This window comes from Oratosquilla oratoria, chromosome 38, assembly GCF_046742065.1.
Source record: "Oratosquilla oratoria isolate Oo_2021 chromosome 38, ASM4674206v1, whole genome shotgun sequence".
Classification (NCBI taxonomy): Eukaryota; Metazoa; Arthropoda; class Malacostraca; order Stomatopoda; family Squillidae; genus Oratosquilla; species Oratosquilla oratoria.
This window is the reverse complement of record NC_134814.1, coordinates 2144650-2152149: the sequence shown is the minus strand read 5'-3', so window position 1 is coordinate 2152149 and position 7500 is coordinate 2144650. Positions and strand designations below refer to the sequence as shown.

The 7500-nt window shown below is 42.7% G+C and overlaps 1 protein-coding gene across 4 annotated transcripts in view; it reads right to left on the bottom strand.

The window, feature by feature from the left end:
• Positions 1–7500, bottom strand: part of Ppn (proteoglycan-like sulfated glycoprotein papilin) — a 228928-nt gene that overhangs the window by 173631 nt on the left and 47797 nt on the right. The window lies entirely within an intron of this gene.

The following is a 7500-nucleotide window of genomic DNA, read 5'->3' as shown; positions in this document are numbered from 1 at the left end:
GATAACACCTTGAGACTTGTCGGAGGAAAAACAGCCCGGTGTGATAACGCCTCGAGACTCTCGTCGGAGGAAAAACAGCTCAGTGTGATAACACCTTGAGACTTGTCGGAGGAAAAACATCCCAGTGCGATAACGCCTCGAGACTCTCGTCGGAGGAAAAACAGCTCAGTGTGATAACACCTTGAGACTTGTCGGAGGAAAAACATCCCAGTGCGATAACGCCTCGAGACTCTTGTCGGAGGAAAAACAGCCCAGTGTGATATGTTCTAGAAGATTCACGCCCGCTACACACATGCACGTATATACATACACACTTCCAACTACGCATTTACTTGTATCTCCTACATGTATACAAAGTGCTACAATCTATAGTGTTAACGCTTTGAGACTTGTCGTAGGAAAAACAGCCCAGTGTGATAACGTCTCGGGACTCTCGCCATAATCTCTCGGCGAGACGACAGGATGCCTCTAACGACGACAAGGGTTAACGACGTAAACCCCTTAAAAGGGTCTAGGACGCTGTTTTACGATTTAGGGCCTCGCAAGGATCCCTTGTCTACCTCGGAGGATCTGAGGATGTCTTAGAAAGGTTCCTTTCTGCTGCTGGGTCCTCTTTCATTCATGTCCATGCCATTTGTCCGGGAATCTCTACAAGTCCTACCGTCTTATGAGGGTTATCTTTCCTATTGAAACTAAATACAACGATGAAATCTTAAATTTCCAAAAAGTATGGGTTTCTCTATATTCTCTATGGTCTATGTTTATTTTCATTCTTTGTGCCATCTACTGATAATATTTTTTCCCTAATTCGTTTATTTATTTGTTTGTTTCTATTTCAGTTGCCTGCTTCTGTTTTGTCCCTTTTTTTTTTTTTTTTTTTTTTTTTTTTTTTACTTCCTGGGTATCCCTTCTCATTAGATCGTTTATTAACTTAGAATAACCACTTTCTCATTTTGTTTTGTGTGTGGTCTACCCCTTTCTGCTGACTCCTTAATGATGTTCCATAAATATTCATAACTGTCTTTCACGATTCTTTGAACCTGAAATATGTTTTCAATTTCCATCCGAAATTCCTTCTGGATATATTTCATCCTTTTCGGACTACTGTACTTTATTTCCTTTCAGCCCTGAATTTTAATTTTGTTGTGAATCCTACCATTCTATGGTCACTGCCTTTATCAACTTTGTTTCTCTTGAATGCTTGTATGAAATTTGTATTTTTTTCTTATTAAGTTTCAGTTTTCTTATTATCTATTTTTCATTTATCTATTAATTTATCATATTTTAGAAAGTTCATTCCAGTTACGGTATACACGAATTTTGGAAGATTCTTAATTAACATTCTGTGGCATATCTCTGCGAAATTAACTAACATCTCGCTCCTGTTCTTTCTCACTTTTCCCAAATGCCCAGGTGCACGATTCTCTACCATGTTCTTTACCTATTTTGGCATAGAAATCTCCGAACTACCGAGTCCATTTATTTTTTTCTTGGTCTATTACCTGTCTTATATCACCAAAGAAGAACCCAATTTCATTGTCTGAACTCTCTAAACCAGTGCCTATTTCCTTTCAGAAGGAAATATGTAGGAACTGGTTTAATAGAGGCATTCAAATGGGTCAAGGGCTTTAACAAGGGTGATGCAGGCAAGGTCATCATATTAAGACAGCAGGGCAGGACTCGTAGTAATGGGTTTAAAACGAACAAAATTAAGTTTAAATGGGAAATAGGTAGGAACTGGTTTACCAGTAAAGTGGTAAACGAATGGAATAGACTTAGTAACCATGTAGTAGTGAGCGCTGAAACTATCGGTTGTTTAGAAAAAAGGTTAGATAACTTTATGGACGAGGATGATAGGTAGTAATGGACATGGAACTGCCTAGTGTAGGGCTTATAATCTCTTACGGTCTCTTCCATTCTTATGCTCTTAAGGTTATGATTAATCCTGAATTATCTTTAGAGTGATTCTTTGGATGGCATTCCAATCACACTTTAATCACAATCCAACCTAGTCTAATCACAAAACAAACTACCCAATCTGATACACTGTCAAATCTCACCACATCATCACTAATCTTAAAATCTAGTTAAGATTCAACTCTTTAATAGAACAAATGGTGATTCATTTAGTTACACGTGTTTCCTCTTCCTTCGGCCCTCGTTCTGTGAATCACCACAACCTTGGATCACGTGTTGAGCTTGTAACTGAGAGCTATTTTCTTCCTGGATGAGAGCTTACAGTTCATATATGGCCCGATCTATGGGTGATGCTGTGACTTAACACACTCACACACACACACACACACACACACACACACACACACACACACACACACACACACACACACACACACACACACACACACACACACACACACACACACACACGACTCGGTGGGACGGTTGGTAGAGCGCTGGACTGGGAAGTACGATGGTGCTCACAGTACCCAGTTCGAATCCTGCCCAGGGCCGAAATTATTTCGGTATCGCTGTGCTTCGGGTCGTTACTCTGACTCTCGTGGGCGGGGAGTTGGGTGTGTGTGTGTGTGTGTGTGTGTGTGTGAAAGGTCATAGCATCACCCATAGATCGGTCATATGAGCTCCGAGCTCTCTTCCCTTGAGGGAAATAGCTGTCGATCACGAGTCCAACACGTGATCCAAAGACCAAGGTGAATACACACACGCACACACATACACACACACACACCGGTCATGGAATCTGTCGGTTCTTACCGGTTCGTACAAGCTTGTTCTTGGAATTTCATAAGTTCCGCGAAACGGTTATTAAAAATTGTCTAATACAGGCTATAATACAGTTAAGTGATATCTGCACGCTATTGACCTAGTGAGAGAACCTGTTGTTAATCTTTTTGAATCCCACCACTGACACACACACACACACACACACACACACACACACACACACACACACACACACACACACACACACACACACACACACACACACACACACACACAACTCCTTGGCCACCAGAGATTGAGTGTCGGTTTACAGTGTTATGATTTTTTTTTCAGCTGTCGAGTGCGGTACCAGTACACCAGCAAGCGGCGTGCAACGATATATCCCCGTTGTTCAAGACTTGAACCTGCATATGACACGTTTTTCTCGGTGCGATTATCGCTCAACGATAATCGTTCATGACTCAACGATAATCGTCCAACGATTAATCATATAGAGCACCAATTCTTTGTTTTTGAATGATGGTGCTGTTTTGCTTCCAGCTGCAAACTACGAGGCTGATAATTCTAATCGAACCTACTAACGCGCTTACCCAAATATGATTCCAGGTAGTATGATGCGCGTCATCCACTAATGGCTGTGGTATCAGGTTAATAATCGTAACGGGCAAAACGTACTTGTAGGCAGTGCTTACTCATAATTGGTGGCACATTCGCTATACGCAACAATGTGGTTGGACTTTTACGAGACGATACTCTAATATCATCCGTGACGACAATGGCTGTTGAGGTATAATTTCGCCTTCTTCTCACACAGCTTCTGGTCGATATACAAACACGGGCCACCTTATTTGGTGGAGGCCAGTGTATTCACGAGATGGCCAGGGGTTCACGCCGTTAATTGATTATGACAGCATCCCATACATCTCCGAGGAATCTCCATTTACACCACCAGGGACGTACCACTTAGCAGCGAGCTGCTGTGAGCGTATGTGTTGAACTTCGTCTCATCGTTCATACAAAACCTACAGAGATTTTCGTCTATTAACATCGACATAGCTCTTGTGATTCGGTGAAACATCACGAATTCCTCCTATCAAGAGGCTAGGATGGTGGCCTTCACAAAGGACTTGGTAGCGTAAGATCTAATGAACCATATCCTTGGTCCAGCTCGCTGGCGCTAATGATCGGATCGTCGTTACCTCGACCCCCGCCGCAAATTGCGACGCTCTAACACGCTATTCATCAACGTCAGGGATTCAATCTCGGGACACTTTAAGGTGTTCGGTTACAGGTTGGGTTGAGCTACAACATCTGGGAATAGAAAGTAGGATTTGTGCTCATGTTCCCAATGTACTGTACTTCTGTCTGTGTACTTTAGTATGGGTGGTCATGTACTATGTAGCCAGCGTTAGATCGTTCTGTACTTTGAGGATGTAGAAACTTAAAAAGAAATGTCCGAATTTAGGAGAGAGGGAAAAGGGAGATTAGTTTTTTCTTTATAGTTTGATGTGCTTTTTGTAAATTACATCTTGATAGGTACATTCACGTAAATGGATATACATACACATACGTATATACATGAACACAAACGCGCGCACACGCACGCACACACACACACACACACACACACACACACACACACAGACACGCACACACACACACACACACACACACACACACACACACTCACACACACACACACACACACACACACACACACACACACATACACACACACACACACACACACACACACACACTAAGTATGATAATTAGAGAGTAAGAGGCAAAACCTCACGAGCGTTGTTCCTTCCCTGTTTACTGCAATGAGATAAGTACAATCGTACGCGGAGAGAGAGAGAGAGAGAGAGAGAGAGAGAGAGAGAGAGAGAGAGAGAGAGAGAGAGAGAGAGAGAGAGAGAGAGAGAGAGAGAGAGAGAGAGAGAGAGAGAGAGGGAGAGAGAGAAAGAAAGAGAGAGAGAGAATAGGGAGTGAGAGAAGAGATAGATGGAGAGAGAAAAAGAGAGGGAGGGTGGGGAGGGAGTTAGGGAGGGTGGGGAGGAAGAGAGTGAAAAGAGATAGATAGATAGATAGATAGAAAGAGAGAGAGAGGGAGAGGGAGGGTGAGAAGAGATAGAGAGAGAGGGGGGAAGGTGGAGAGGAAGAGACAGTTCGAGAGAGAGAGAGAGAGAGAGAGAGAGAGAGAGAGAGAGAGAGAGAGAGAGAGAGAGAGAGAGAGAGAGAGAGAGAGAGAGAGAGTGCCGCGGATTATTAGGTCCATGACTACATAGACCACAGTGACGGGAGCTCCTGTGTCGCCGCCCTAATGGATGTTTGTCTCGAGGAAGAGACACGCGAGGCAGAAGTCCCGAGCCGACGGGGCCCCCCGACAAAAACAAGGTCACGAGCGGCTGGCTGGCGGATGGCGGTTGGCGGTTGGCTGGCGGCTGGCTGGAGAGCCTTCTCGACGCATACCGCACCCCCTCCGTACGAACGTGGAACGCAAAGTAGATGCTCGTTTTCTAAGTCGGTTCAGTAGGCTTAGCGTCCCGTTTTCTGTGTGGAGTCAGTAGGCTTAACACTACGTTTTCTGAATAGCTTAGAATCTCGTTTTCTGTGTGAAGGCAGTAGGTTCACACATTCCGTTTATTAAGCGGAGTCTGTAAACTCAGATACTCCGTTTTCTAAATGGTTTCAAAAAGCTCAGACATTCCGTTTTCTGAATGGGATTAGTAGATTTCACACCACGTTTTCTAGCTGGAGTCAATAGACTGAAAACTACCACCTCCCACCCCATCCCCACCCTCTACAGGGATTATCACACTGGGCTAATTTTCCTTCGACTGTCGGAGCAGTTGTGCAGCCCACAGCTTTCGGAGGGGAATCTTATATGCAGGAGGAAGATAATGTTCCTCCAGCAGAATATCAAATGACATTCTGTGCTTTTGTTGATAAAACAAAATATTTTGCCATAGTGATTTTATGGAGGAAAAAGTGTTGAAGATTGGTGGTTCCATCGATTAATCGTAGGTTGGAGGAAAAATAGCTCAATGTGATATCCCTCTTACATAGTGGATGTATAGTTGGTTAAAGAATCTCCACTGCACAAGGTTCGATACATGGCAATAACGAAGAAGGCGGGAAAATTTTTTGTTTTATAATTCGTAACGACAAAATATTCTCTTACCAAAAACTATAACTTTTGAACAAATTTATTTAATTGATATACTTTTTAATTTATATTTGAGTTATAACCGTTTAGATATCAAGTAATGTTTGTAAAATGTCGATAAGTTTATAAGTTTACATCCTCACGACTTAGTATTTTCTTGTTTATAATTCTTTTACCAAAACTGTCAATGTCGGACGAATTGATCTGATTTACACATTTATATTTACATTTGAATTAAAACCTTTTAGATATCAATAAAAGTTAGCAAAATGTCGAGAAGTTAACCTAATCAACGTATTCTTAGTGTAAACGGGTCGTATTTATGTTCATGAATTAAAAAGAGAGAAAATAAAAAGAGTACGTCATCTAAAAGTTAATGAAGTTAATTATAACAGCAAATGTAAATTATAACAGCAAATGTAAAAGTCACTGCACATCACACACACAAACATACACTCACACTTACACACACACACACACACACACACACACAGAGAGACACACACACACACACACACACACACACACACACACACAGTTACCCTCTTCAGGGTTCCCCCTACCCCATAGTAATAAAATCGTCTGGCGACAACCAAAATAAACACAAAATAAACGTCTTGAGGGTTTTTTCCTTTAGCCGAATAAAATCGCCTGGCGGCAGTCATGGGTAGAACAGACCTCAGAGGGGAGGACAGATCCATGTGGTTAACTGAAACATTACGAAAAAACGTACCAAAGCCAACGAAACAATAAAAAAGATCAAGTTGAACCCTATTCAGTTTACCCAGGTAGGAAGTCATTCTTCACAAATGTTTCAGAATCATTCGTTCACTAGTCTCAGAATCACACAATCATCACATACTCGTCCAAACAAAAGCACATAGATACTCGGATTACAAAGCAGACATTAGGAGCCAGACTAAACAGCTCCATTCTGAAACAAACACCTACCCGCTCCCCCTCCCCCAAAGACATAATCTCCGTGGAAGAAAACACTTCCAAGAAATACAAGAGTTAAAAGAGCTTGTCTCCGATCAGATCACAGTCCAGTTGTCAGAGAACACACACACACACACACACACACGACTCGGTGGCACAGTTGGTAGAACGCTGGACTGGGAAGTACGATAGTGCTCGCAGTACCCAGCTCGAATCCTGCCCAGGGCCGAAATTATTTCGGTATCGCTGTGCCTCGGGTCGTTACTTTGACTCTCGTGGGCGGGGAGTTGGGTGTGTGTGTGTGTGAAAAGTCATAGCATTACCCATAGATCGGTCATACGAGCTCTGAGCTCTCTTCCGGGAGGGAAATAGCTGTCGATCACGAGTCCAACACGTGATCCAAAGACCAAGGTGAATACACACACACACACACACACACACACACACACACACACACACACGCACTATTCCTCAACGATTACTTCCTCTTTTCCTCTCTTTTTCCTTTCATTTGAAACCTTCTCATAAGCTTTCCCAACTACACTCAACAAATTGATCCCTCTGAAACTACTACACTCACATTTTTACCCTTTTCCCTTGTAAAACGGAACTATACAATCACTCCTCCAGTCTTCCGGTACTCTACCCTTCCTAGACACACATTAAACAAGCTCACTAGCCAGTCC